At 41.2% G+C, this 14,160-nt stretch overlaps 1 long non-coding RNA gene across 1 annotated transcript in view; it reads left to right on the top strand.

The window, feature by feature from the left end:
* Window positions 1–10,502: 10,502 nt before the first annotated feature.
* The window catches only part of LOC103178290, a 59,592-nt gene continuing 55,934 nt past the window's right edge, over window positions 10,503–14,160 (top strand). The window contains exon 1 of the long non-coding RNA XR_487820.2: window positions 10,503–10,541. This is a non-coding gene — a long non-coding RNA (uncharacterized LOC103178290). The remainder of the gene's footprint in view (window positions 10,542–14,160) is intronic.

Raw genomic sequence — 14,160 nt, 5'->3', positions numbered from 1 at the left:
ACTAGCTTGAATTCGATTGTACAATTTTAAGGAACTTGTCTTTATCCATATGTTCTTCAACAACAACTTGCATTTATATAGTGGCCCTCAAGCAGGGTATTTATATAGTGCCCCTCAAGCAGGGTAGCGTCCCAGAGTGCTTGAAACTGTAGTAGAAAATCAGTGGAGTTTTTCTACACTTTACCCATGGCAGCGTCCAGGCACCCAGCTGCATGTGATACGAGTCAGACCTGCAATGCAGAGCTTCCACACCATTACCCTCACAATGTGTTTCAGCCAATAGATTTCACGTGAACCCTCTGCTCCGCGCTGCATCACTTTGCCACTTCCATCTCGTACAATCCATCATTTTGGCCTCTCCGATGAGGACAGGCTAATTAGTGTTAATAAGTGCCCCAAACAAGGGCAGACTTGTACCATGGAGTCATGTCCATTGGGAACTGTATTGAGACTGCCCAAATTTATTTCACTTTAAAGATACTTAGCAGCTGTCAGACCTTTATCCTCTGTGTCTGGCCTGAAGTTGAACTGAGGTCCTGGGTATACAATGGGAGTATTTTAACAAACTGTGACATTTAGTCCTTTGCTTTATAGCTTATACGATACAAAGCAAATAAAAAGAAGCTCTATATATCCAGTTGCAGTCTAAAAAATCATGATACCTGGGTAAAGCTACTGAAAAAATATAATTCTTAGTTGTGGCTCTTTGCCTTTTGTGCTAAAATCAATTGTGCCTCACTGCGAGGGACTGCATTTGATCCCTGTTGTGTTACAGTTGATTGACCAGAAGATGTCTTCAATTGTTGATTCAGTCACTGTGTTTAGAACAAACTGGTTGAATACAGTATAGTGAAATTCAATTGAACTAACTAAGACTGACCAAGGTACCTTCATTATCTTTTCCAACCACTAATATACGGGTGACCAATAACTTTCTCCATTTGAGGTCTAATTTGTGCTATTTCTTAACGCATTTCTCAATAAAGTCTGCTTATTTATTCAATTTCCAAACCATGAAATCTGGTGAAAAATGTAAAGCGGACTCAATAGTTTCAAAAATTTGATACCTGTACATTTCTTATTAAGAAATCTGCTGATATCTCCCAGATTAGATCCCAATATTAAGTGGATCAGTGACAGGAATCAGTACTCTGCTGTTGATCAAGCCCAGTGCAGCTATTGTTGTACATGCTTGGCAAGCTATTATTGGCAAGATGGCACGTGGTCTAAGGAAGGAATAGGTTTGTTGGGTCAAGCAAATGTTCATTTCTTCTGCCATGCTTTCTTAGCTTCTCATGCTTTAATGCTTCCACATTCTATATCACTACATCAAGGTGCAGTCACACTTCACTTCCTCTGTCTTGACTATGATGATGCAGTGATAGATGTAACAATTTGGACCAGAGATGGTGGTTAATATAACTAGCAGACAGCTGCTAAAAAAAGAAATAGAATAATCCTGGGTTTGTGGTACAAATTAGTGCTGATGGAATGATGGCACATGGGTTCACATCTACCATCACATAAGCGCTCCGGGACTCTGCCTGCGTGATGGGCGCTATATAAATGCAAGTTGTTGTGGCAGTTCCCTCAGGTGGTGAGATTCCAATTTATATCATCGGGGGGGTGAGTGAAAACTGCAGGTTGAGTTTAGTAAGAAATACCTTTGTTCATCCCTCAGAAAAAAAAATGTTTCAGTATAGTGCCATTGGCAGGACCCTGGCAACAGCTCACCTGACCATTCAGCAAGGCACCTCTGCTGCAGAAATAACACAGAAGGACTTAAAGGGACAGACATCAAACAAAAGTAGGGTGTGGAAAAGGAATAGGTGAAAATATAGGAGTGAAATGCAGAATTCTTTTAAGGTGAGACTGAAGAGCAATGATGGATTTGTGCTCATTGTGCTGTTCTCCTGAATTGATGATAAACTGGGAGACTGACAGGATTGACTTTTACTCTTGTTCTTCAATCATCTTGTCTGTCCTCAGGCTGATGGGACAATGCACAGATGCATCTATTGTTGGTTTATCACTTGCAAATTTATGTAGAACACTGGCATCATTAAAAGCTAGCCGCGTGTCCAAATTAGGCTAAAATATTTTTAGCATACTTGAAAATGTAATACAAAACAGTCCCAGTTCAGTGCTATGAATCCACACAGCATACTCCGAGGTATGTTGTACTATGGAACATATTTCCACTTAAAAAAAAATTAGTATTCAAATAATACTACCTCGCCATTTGGGCTGCTGAGACTCTTATCCATGCTTTTATCACATCCATGCTTGACTAAGCATGGATCTCTGCTCACCGGACTTCCCAACCTGTTCCCTCCATGAGCTGCAGTTTTCTGAATAGTCTGCAGCTCGCGACGTCTCCCGCATTTCCAAGCACCGCAAACTTATCACCCATATTCTTGCCCGACTCCATTGGCTCCCTAGTTCAAGTCTCTTGTCTTGAGTCCCGCAACGTTGTAGATAGCATGCTCGGCTCGCAAGCGAAAGGATCCAGCTTCGATTCCCAGGCAGGGTGAAACCTTAGGCAAGTTTCCTTACTCCACACGCCTCTGTTTACCTAGCAGTATGTAGGAACGCGGTTGTTAGTTGATTGGCGGATCATTTTCCGGGGATGATAAGCCCTCCCAAAAAAACAACCAAACAAAATTTTGGTCACTCAATCTACTACTGTTTGTGGGATACTGCTGTGTGCAATTGGCTGCCGTGTTTCGCCAATAAGATACATATTCAATCCACTTTGCAATATATTCTGTGAAGCGCTTTGAGATGTCTCAATGACGTAATAAGGCACTATATCAAAAGCAAGGATTATTTATTTATTATTTGTCTTCACTTTTTAAGTCCTCCATGGTCTTGCCCAACTCTACTCTCTGACCTTCCAAAAGCTTACCAATCTGCTCGCTCCCTCTGTTTGGCATGCACCGGCCTGCTTTATGTCCCCCTCCGTGCCTGCCCCACCATCATCGGTCAGGTTCATACAATGGAGTCCTGTAGCTCAGTGGTTAGAGCACTCGCTTTGCAAGCGGGAGACCTGAGTTCAATTCCAGGCAGGTCAGGGCGAAACCTTGGGCAAGTTTCCTTACTCCACACGCCTAATAATAATCCCTTCAAAACAAAACAATAATAAATTGGTCATTTTCAATCTACGACTGTTTGTGAGACATTGCTGTGCACAATTGGCTGCCGCATTCGCCCACAAATATACAGTCAATTCATTTTACAGTGTGTTCTGTGAAGCGCTTTGGGACGTCCTCCCGACGTGAAAAGCGTTATATCAAATGCAAGGATTATTATTATTATCTTCGCACCCCCACCCGTTTGGCCCCCACCCCTCTCAAATCCAAACCCCAGGTGCAAACCCTCAACTGTCCAGCACCTTGGGGCGCTCTCCTAATGTGAAAGGCTATGCAATATGTATGTTTGTTTGTCTGTCTGTCTGCTTGTCTGTCAGATTTGTGCATACAAAGGGGAGGATAGGTAACTTATTTTTCTGTTATAATGCTCCTCCTTCATGCGTGTGCTGATAATATTGGCTTATAGTAGAGTGGCTGTCTAGGGCCGGGAGGACTTTTGGTGGCCTCCTAATTGCTGCTGACAGCTTTATGGTCTTTGTCTTCTCTTTTGGGGACAAGCTCCCATTCATTGGGCTCAGCTTGTTAAAGGTTCTCTTATGTTTGCATCTCATTAACTACCTTGCTGGAACTGTTAAGCTCTGGTGGGAAATTTGTACACAAAAGCTTCAGACCCGGACCGAGCTTTCATCTGATTTTATTATGCCATGTCCAACAACTGACTTTTTTTTCCAAGAGTGATATACGCACCGATAAAATGATTTATGCAACTTGGAAGTTTTGCACTCTCCTACCTCAGCTGTTTCTTTTCCCATTCCGCAATGAGCACACACCTCTGGTGGGGAAACTTATCGGCCTTGCTTTCCTTTGCCTGACAGCCTGTGGCAATAATTTGTTAACAAGTTCTTTAGAGGCTATGCACTTGAATAAAATATTGTGATCTTATAATTCTGTGAGCTACTTTGTTTTTTAACCTTTCAGTGTCAATTATTCAAGAATGCATTACTGTAAGAATTTTTTAACAAAAAAAATCTTGAATTAAAGAAAACCAAAGAAAACTAACCTAAACATCTTGTCAGTTAGGTTTATGTTTTGCAATGAATCTGAAACAGTGCACAATTTACTTGTTTTTAACCAAATATGTAATACTTTATTCTGACGCGGTTTAGAATTCCAGCAAGGATGCAGAATCAGAGAGAGTGTGTGTATGTGGGGGTGGAGAAAGATGAGGGAAAGGCATACTGTGTGTTACAATCTTCAAATGCTGGCATGAATTCCTGGCAGCAAGCCAACCAGGCAGTCTCAGAGGAATACGGCTAATGAAGGGAGAGTGAGAAAAAATCTGCAGGCTGTGGCAGGTAATACAGCTTTCATTTAATTGGGAGCAGGTATTGGTGCGTGCTTCCTTCTGTCTAATTGGTAAGGTGGGGTGGGGGGGAGGTTGTAAAAAAAGGAGTGAGGAACACATGACGTTTATGTGTAAACCACCCCCCCCCACCCACGACAAAAATCCCATTTTGGTTTTCACTGCCGCAGAAGGAACTTAATTTAGGACAATTTGCTCTGCGAGCCAGGCTCTGATCTCCCAGGAGGATAAGGATGAAAATGAAACCAAAAGAGAACTTGATAAAATCACCTGGCTTGTATATAATCCCTAAAGAATAGGTTTCACTGAGAGAAATCAGTCCCAATCAATATGGTTCTTCTTCTATAACGTACAAATGAAAAGCCATGAATTTACAATACAACCTTTTTTCGCTGCTACGTGAGGAGTATTTTGGGGATGGGGGGATATTCATGTTAAAAAAAATCTTGGAGGTGAATATTCCACTTTTTTTCAATTGTGACAATCTCATCATTTTTAAGTGACAATCTCAAACATTATTATTCAACTTTTCTCCCGAGAGCAATGATAAAGGCGTTGACCAGTGGAGTCATAGAAATCCATAATATTTCAGATCTGATCCTTGGCATGTGCTGGGTTAGTTGATCATAAAGTGCTTCACAGAATAGACTGTAAAGTGAATTAACCGTATATTTGTGGGCGAAACGCGGCAGCCAATTACGCACAGCAGTGTCTCACAAACAGTCGTGGATCTTGTGTGTTCGTGTGGATAATGGGAATTCTCATACACTTGCGCAAACAGGACTTGGTAACATTTACTGTCCAGGCTTAAATGTTAAGAATTGTCAGGGCATGGTTCCAAGGTGCATTTAGTATCTGTGGTACAACAGTCTAAACCTTATCTGGAATTATAGAGTTAAGGTCCCAAATTCCACCTAGGTTCATACCATTTTGTCTTAAAATTTAAGATCGCAGATAATTCTTAAATTCATTCTGTGGCAACTTGCTTTCCACAGTTCTTACAAATAACTCGGTTTTTAAATTAAGGATTTTCTACAATTATGCGTAATCTTAACACTTAAGACTTATAGTTAAGATGAGATGGAAATTCCAGCCTAATGTGCCTTCAGGATACAAAGGTGAAAATAGATGTTATGCAAAAGATTTTATGGTTATCATTAAAGTCAATAAGATGCTGTAACTTGATTCTATGACAAACTGAATTAGTTTCCTTCAAAGATTCCTCCAGCATTGCCAAAATCATCAAGTTTCAGGATAATTTGTATTGGGCACAGTGAACGAACCATCCTAAGCATACAATACTTTATTTGTGTAGTCGCAGAGCTCCGAGATGCTATCCCTGCATGAAGGGCATAATATAAATGCAAGTTGTGTTGCAGTTTTACAAGGTTGACATGTTTAGCATTCTTACCACTGTTTTCAAACATTGAGAGTAATGTTAGCACTGAATTACTGCCCTTTATATAGTTTTATTATAGAAAATAGGATAAAACACAAAGCTGTGTATCAAAGCAAAAAAGAAAGAGTACATTTTACAAATTTGGTGTTTTCAAACGTAACTCCCAAACAATAAGACTCTCCAGAAATCTGTGAGACTTTGCATATCTGCATTCCACCTGCTTCTCACATGTGTGATGAGATTCAATCGCTCTTGGCTGTGCTACGTGACTGTGTGAGCATCTCTCTCTTTTTATTATTCTGTATCACAGTATCTTACCTAAGTTATTTATACGCATATCAATCTGTATTCTGTTTGCATATATGGACACCTTAAAAAGAGGCTTCCTCGACAAGAGATATAAGAAAGATACAAAGAGTGGAGACAGAGATTTGTGGCCAAGTATGCAATGCATTTGTCTGGAAATCTTGCTGTGACAGAGGTAAGTCATAGCAGTGCCTTACACTTGCTAAAGCTTCACGTGTGCATACATTTTGTGCACCAAATTTAACCAATGATGCTGTGCTTAAAAGCCTTGCTTCTTATGAGAGCAGGACAGGAAAGGATAACTTAGGTATTCACATGATGCTCCACTCTAGCCTGTCAGTTATTGGATGTGCCACAGAGAGGCCCTGGGGAATTAGAGTCTATGGTTCACAGCTTGAGGGCACTATGTCACCAGAAGGGAGGGATAAATCCAAATGGAATTATGGGAGAATATTAATTATGCATTTTTGGATTTAAATTGCAGTGCAATTTAGTACAATCTATGCACTTCCCTCTAAACCAGTATTATAGATAGCAAGGATTATGTTGTGTAATCTGGCTGACAGTGTAAGATGGCTGGGAACTCCACGTGTACTACAATCAACATGTGGATCATTAAAATAAGTGGCCCTTTGCCCCAAAGACTAACTGCACAAAGCTGAGTATGAGTAGGTCATTACATCCAAAAGTTGTATTGGCTTAAATACTTAGCTTTTTGGCTTCTTCAATACACAGCACTGGAGATTGATTTCCATTTGAAAGTTGAAAGGGTGTCTCTTCATTCAAAGTAACGTGGCAAACCTTTATTGTTTGCTTGTCTCGCTCTTGTGTTAAAAGTTTCTAAATTGTATGACGAAGGAATGCTGAGAGATTTAAGGAGTTCTACGATTTTGACGTAAAAACTGTGTATGAGCGCAAGACAAGTGTTAATTTCAACATAGTGAGAATGAGGGAGGAACGCATGCGACATGTTTGGTCAATGGAGGGAGAATGGTAAGAAAGTTCAGATGGTCAATTAAGGTAATAAAATTCGTACAATTAAAATCTGAAGTGACTTCTAGCGTCAGCTAACATAAGGCCAATGTGAGGTAAATCTTATTCATGCCACAGGATAAATAGATTTAGCTTCCAAGCACCAGGAGACCTAATCATGGCCTAGAATCCTGCCCTCAGAAGGTAGAGTCTCCAGCAGTGCACGCAGAACAATATTAGAATAAAATGAAACCAATCCCAGAGTAATATGCATCAATGTGCTTAACCTCATGGGTGGTGTTACCACCTGCTGCTTTTACTCATGTTAGCAGATGTTTCAATATTCTGAAATTTTCTCTTAAGCTTTTGAACTAAAGAACACTTTTTAATAGTATAATGGTGAAAGTGATAGCAAGGATGGAGCAGTGAATCGACAAGTGAATAAAACAGTTACTCTGGGAGAGTAAAATGCGATCTATGATGTGATAATTGACACTGTGACGCTGAAGACCTTCCTCTTTGTCCAAGACTTTGGTCATCTTTCCTCCCTCTCCCTCCCATCTCCTTTGGCTCCCACTCCTAGTTTGGGTGCAAACCCTGGACTATTCAGCACAATGTGAGGTCCTCCCAACTTGAAAGGCATTATATAAAAGTAAATTTGCTGTTGTTTTTGTTATTGTTGAAGAAAAACACTGATAAGAAGAAGGAGGAATTTGTTCATGCAGAAGGTGGTGAGAACGTGGTGCTCACTGCCAGAAGCTAAGCTGAAGCAAATAGTATCAATGTACTTAAAAGAAAACTTGATGCTTACATGAGGGATAAGGAAATAGAGCGGTACACGAGAGGGGAATAAAGGGGAATAAAGGGGAAAGGGCTTGTGTGGAGTATAAACACTGGTATAAACTATATACGAATATCTGTATTTAGATATAAACCGTTATGAGTAAAAATTGTGAACGCTATGTGCAGCTAAAATTTTGACTCACATCAAAAAATAATTTGGTCATTCAATCTCCACGACTGTTTGTGGGACACTGCTGTACGTAATTTGCTGCCGCGTTTCACCCAAAAAATAAACAATCAATTCACTTTACAATATATTCTGTGAAGCGCTTTGAGATGTCTCAATGGCATGATAAGGTGCTATATCAAATGCAAGGATTATTATTTATTATTATTATAACTAGTTGAGCTGAATGGCCTGTTTCCATGTTGTATCACTCTGGAACTATATAAGAAGTAAAGTGCAAGAAGTGAATAATAACCTTATAAAAGGCATCTACTGAATCACCCAAAGAGCCGTTTACTGTCTGGAGACTCTGAGATTAACTGAATCTTGTGAGCAGCAGTGAAAGCTGAGTTCCATGGATGTCAACAACAATCGTGGCAGTAGAAGGCTTAGCCTGGCTTCGAGCCAAACCATTGTGCTGGGAGAAAAGTGTTTGCACCCCAAATCAGTCAATAATACAATCAATTAGTTTAAACTGCAATGTTTGGTGATGTGATTTACATCTCGTGTCACACATTTCATTCCGCTGCTACTATGGAACAAAAAATGCCATTCAGTGTTACAGCTATCACAGGCAATAATTATTACATCATCGAAAATTGTAATCCAAACATGTTTGTAACTATCGACAGACAGGCAGTATTGTACTAGGGTACACTAACCATCCCCAAGTAGGAACAACAAAAACAACTTGGACTTATATAGTGCCCTCCTCACAGGGTAGCATCTCAAAGCGCTTAACAGTGGCGGAGCCTGACTCCGAACTGGTAGGAGGGGGAAGTGACTGTAAGCATGGTCGAAAAGGAAGGTTTCAGGTGGGACTTGAAAAAGGGGAGAGAGGGGGCAAGGCGGAGGGATTGAGGGAGAGTGTTCCAAGGTTTTGGGGCCTAGTGGCTGAAAACGCGACCTCCAATGGTAGAGCAGAGCGTGTGAGGGACAAGTAGGAGGCCGGTGCCAGTTGAGTGGAGGTGCTGCGTGATGGATTGGGGAGTGAGGAGGTCGGAGAGGTTTGAACACGAGTGTGAGGATCTTGAAGTGGATCCATTCGGTGATAGGGAGCAAGCGAAACCTGGCCAGAACTGGTGAGATGTGGGTATGGAGTTTGGTCCGGGTCAGTATGCGGGCGTCAGAGTTCTGAATGAGCTGAATTTTTGGGATAGTGGAGCTGGGGAGATCGTCGAGGAGTGCGTTTGAATAATCCAGGCTGGAGGTGCCAAACGAATGCACAAGGGTTTTGGCTGCATTTGGGGTAAGGTAAGGTCAGAGGTGGGCAATATAATGGAGGTGGAAGAAGGCCATCCTGGTCAGGGACCAGACGTGGGGGAAGAAGGACAGCTGGGGGTCGAACCGGACGCATAGATTGTGCACTGGTTCAGTGAGTCTGAGGAAGGAGAGTCCAGGAAGGTTGAGGAGTTTAGATCTGCAGTAGTGAAGACATTGATTGGAGCCAAAGAGTATGGCTTCCATCTTGTCCACATTCAGCTGCAGGAAGTTTGCACTCATCCAGGTCCCGATGTTTGAAACAAAAACAGAAGTCGCTGGGAACACTCAGCAGGTCAGGCACCATCTATGGAGAAAAGAAAGTGAGTCAACCTTTTGGGTCCAAAACCCTATTCTGACGAAGGGTCTTGGATCTGCAACGTTGACTCACTTTCCCTTCTCCATAGATGCTGTCTGATCCGCTGAGGGTTTCCAGTGACTTTTGTTTTTGTTTCAGATTTCCAGCACCTGCAGTATTTTGTGTCTTGCAGGCCCTGATGTCTGCTGGACAAGCTGATAGAACACCAGTGGACCTAGAATCGGTACTTAAGGAGGCAAAGTAGATTTGTGTGTCATCTGCATACATGTGGAAGTTAACCCTGTGTCTGCAGGTGACATCGCCAATAGGGAGCATATAGATGAGGAAAAGAAGGGGGCCAAGGATGGAGCCTGGGCTACCCCAGTGGTGACCAGGCAGGGGCGGGAGGAGAAACCATTTGCCGAAAAGAAGTGGAGGTGGGTGGTTAAATAACAAATATGATGCCTTCAGGAGAGGAGAGAAAATTGGAAGATAAATAAAATAATTTCACAAAAACAGCCTTTTATTGTCCAAGTTACATTTTAGTCAATTCTAGACAGCATTCGAAATCCAAATTGTCTCGTCCTAACCAGATGTTTGATAAACCTAAACATTTGTTAAAACATTTGTGGAACCATTATACTAAATCATGCCTAACTGATGATGTTTTGGTTGATGAAGTGTTGCACAATACACTATAATTTACATTTGTATTGCTTCTTTCACATTTTGAGGATATCCCAAAGTGCCTTGTACAGCTGACTCAACATCCAACTTGGGGGAGAGTGGGAGCTGAAGAGGGTTGGGGTGAGGTTGAGATGAGCCAACGTGCGGTCATAAAGGTACGTTTCGATCCGTGTGGGGAGGGAATGCGTTGGAGTTCTGGAGAGCAGAGGCAGAATAACTGAAGGCTTGCTCACGTATGGTGGGGCATATCAGGTGTGGGAATAAAGCAACTTAACAACTTACATTTATGTCGTGCTCTTCACTCAGATAGCGTCTCTTTCCTACGTTTAGTGTCTCCAGCCCCCTTGCCTTCCACCTTTCTTGACACCAACCCTAGGTGCGTGCAAACCGTTCACTGTCTAGTGCCTTGGGACATCCTCCCAACAACGAACAACAACAAATTGTATTTATATAGCACTGGACAGTGAAGGGTTTAAGTTTAATTTTGAAGACTTGAAAGACACTATATAAATGCAATTTTTGTTGTTGTCTTGGAGTCCTGAAAGGAGTGGCCAGGTCAGTTGGAATTGTAGAAAACTCAAGGCATACTCTAGTGCCAAACTGTGAATTAAACTCTTAACACTGCTGTCAGTCTATGCCACAAGGCAGTCATAGGTTTTTAGATCAGCTCTGTGCTTCATGTCCAAAATTATTCCTCAAACTACGAATATGCCGTAAATCCAGATGCTACTAAAGGAAATTAAAAATGCAGATCTAAGGGACTCAAGACAATCTTCTTGAACTCCTTAAGAATTTCCCTGTATTATCTGAGTCCCAGGATGGTTACTGACTTGTAACACACTCTGTGAGTTCGGTTAGCCTACATTGTGTTCTGATTGTTGAAATAATGTGCATTTTGGTTTGTTGTGTAATCTGGTTGCCATATTTACAACGTATTTGTTGTTCAGAGACATTAAGCAAAATCTTGTTTTGCCAAGCCAAAAGTATGTTTGTGTTATAGTTTCCTACAATGACAATGAAATCACTCTCCCATTTGGATAGTGCATCAATCAATGCACTGAGAAGTGCTGCTCACAGTATTCAGTTTGCAGTTTGCGGAATAAATTCAGACACAAAGCAGAGAGGTAAACCAGTGATGTTCACAGAATTCATTTCCTTTTGAAGAAACACCTGCTGTAAACAAAGTTCATAGGCTGGGACCTCAAAAATGCAGTACAGTATTTGCAATTAATGACTCCAAGTCACGAATAGCAACTCCTTAATTGTCTGTAATAGGAAGTGTGTCATGCCAACCCATGTGACCTCCACTCCAACGCTCCTAGAAGTGGAACGCGGAGTTGCTGGTGTGACTCACTTCTGGTTACTTACCAGCAGCTATTTGTGAATTCGGGCAGAAAATACCATATATTCAATCATTGGATAGGTTTAGATGAAAAAGGCATTCAGTCTGTTTGATCTCATCCTTCCAGAGTATCTGCCCATTTTTGTTAAATGAGCAGAGTATGCGAAAAGCCAGTGCAGCTGTTTATTACCCTCTGTGTCAATAAATACTTTGTGTCTGTCTTAAAATTGCCCTTCACAAACCTAACTGCGCCTATATCCTCTCGTGCTGCTGCCTTGACATATTCAGGGTTTACTTTCTCAAACCTATTTACCATTTTATCTTCCTCTAAAAGGTTCCTCTTAGAGTAGTTGCTTTATGAGACAGAAGAGCTTATCTAGTTATTTCTTGTAGTTCGTCCAAGGAAAAGGTTTTGCTACACGTGAGCCACAATGACTCAGCTGTGAAAACAACTGATTTAAAAAAAAGGAGCTCTTCTTGATAAAACTTGGGAAGGATGTGGCTTCACTGATTCTGATATTGTCTGCACTAAGACTAACAACTCACATTCCCACAGTTGCCAATTTCCTCTCACTGTTCACGTCCTCAAGCCTATTCACCCATGCTTCAAGCCAACATAATGAAAAGAAACTGGTTCTCTAAGTCTCATGCAAATTGCATAAAAGAAAAAAAATTATGTGGGAGCACTTTTCAAAACTATAACGCTTTCTTAGGTACTTTTTATCTTACACTTATCTATGGACTAGGTGTTGAGAAAATCACTACATAAGCAGTATTCTATCACAACGTTCAAGAGCCTTCACATTTATGTTAAAATAATAGCATGAGGACAATGTAGGTAACAAAGAGATCACAAAAGGGAAAAGCTTGACTAACCGCTTACTGTAGGGATGAATCTTATTATTATTGGAATTCCCCTGACAGTATAATGGTCATGACACGCATGTAGTTACCTGAGCATGCCATTCATTCAGAAATGTTGGAGGATATCACATATGTAGTGGTATAAGTGGACGTGGAATCAAATGCAACATTATTTTTCCATGAAACTGCAAAACTGTGCCACAATTGTTAGGTTTTGTGTGTGAATGTCTAAGTTGAAGTCGAGCACACTGACACTGGCCAGGAATGTTCTATCAGCCCAATCAGAGTAAGCAGTGTGCTGCAGCAGCGACTATACTGTTAGTTCAATACTGACTGTTTATTTTCCAACAGACAGTACCAACAGCACAGAAACTGGCAGAAATGAGAACAAACTCCATGCGTGAAATTGAGGGAATATTTGTTCTGTCTAATGGCAGACACCAGGGAATGGTTTTGAGGCTAAGATCTAATCTGTGGGGTTAGATGTTGGTTGTGAACTCTGCTTTTGTGGTTTGTGATGTCACCTGAACCTTTTGATTAGATCGCCCTGCAGTCACTCCAAGGCGATCATTATTCTCCATGTAATTAGAAATTAACATGCATACTGTATATGTGTCCTGCATATTTAATGTTCCTGTGTTCCTAAGAGAAATCCCTCAGCAGTTAAAATAAAACATACTGTTGGAAAATAAACAGTCAGTATTGAACTAACAGAATAGTCGCTGCTACAACACACTGCTTACTTTGACTGGGCTGATAGAACACTCCTGTCCTCCATTACACATGAGATGGCTTTCATTAGCACAGTGCTGTTGACTGATCCTTTGCTTAATATAGATATCAGCCGTGAAAATCTCAGAGGCGTATTTGCTTGTTTTCCATGCTGGTTGTTATGGTGCAGAGAGGTATAATGACTGAAAGAAATGGGGAAAATGGGACACAGACACCCAATAAATCTGAATTGGCTTTGCTGTGAATGACAGATATAGGTTCTTCATCGCCTTGATAAATCATGTTCTGCTTTCATGCTTCTGATGCTACATTGCTGTGACAGAATGTTCCTTGTTGTCACTGCATCACAAATAGCAAATCAGTCAATAGGAGTCTCAAGTACCTGCTACAAAAACAATGTAATGCAGCCCTGACCAGCAAAGAGATGCTCTCATGGTCTACTTATTTATTTAGTCCCCTCTGGAACTCCCTTCTGTAATCCCTTTGCTTTTTCCGCTCCCTTGGCTCTTTCAAGGGCCATCTCAAGACCTTCCTCTTTGTCCTTGCCTGGGGTCATCCTCCCCCAATCCCCCTTGCAGTCCACTCCTCTTTATTTCAATCGCCAGCTTGGGTGCAAACCTTTGACTGTCCAGTGCCTTGGGGACGTCCTCTCAATGTGAAAGATGCTATATATCTGCAATTTATTATTATTATTTATTTTATCCCTGAGTCATCTGAGTCATCAACTTCTCTGTTCATATTTGTCATGGAGTGTTGCAAATTTACCTCAAGTATTTCATTTGATTGTGCCATGAATAACGAGGTGCATGTAAGTGTGCGTGTATATGTGGGTGGGG

The sequence above is a fragment of the Callorhinchus milii genome, unplaced genomic scaffold (assembly GCF_018977255.1).
Source record: "Callorhinchus milii isolate IMCB2004 unplaced genomic scaffold, IMCB_Cmil_1.0 Scaffold3, whole genome shotgun sequence".
NCBI lineage: Eukaryota > Metazoa > Chordata > Chondrichthyes > Chimaeriformes > Callorhinchidae > Callorhinchus > Callorhinchus milii.
This window is presented reverse-complemented; position numbering and strand designations above follow the sequence as displayed.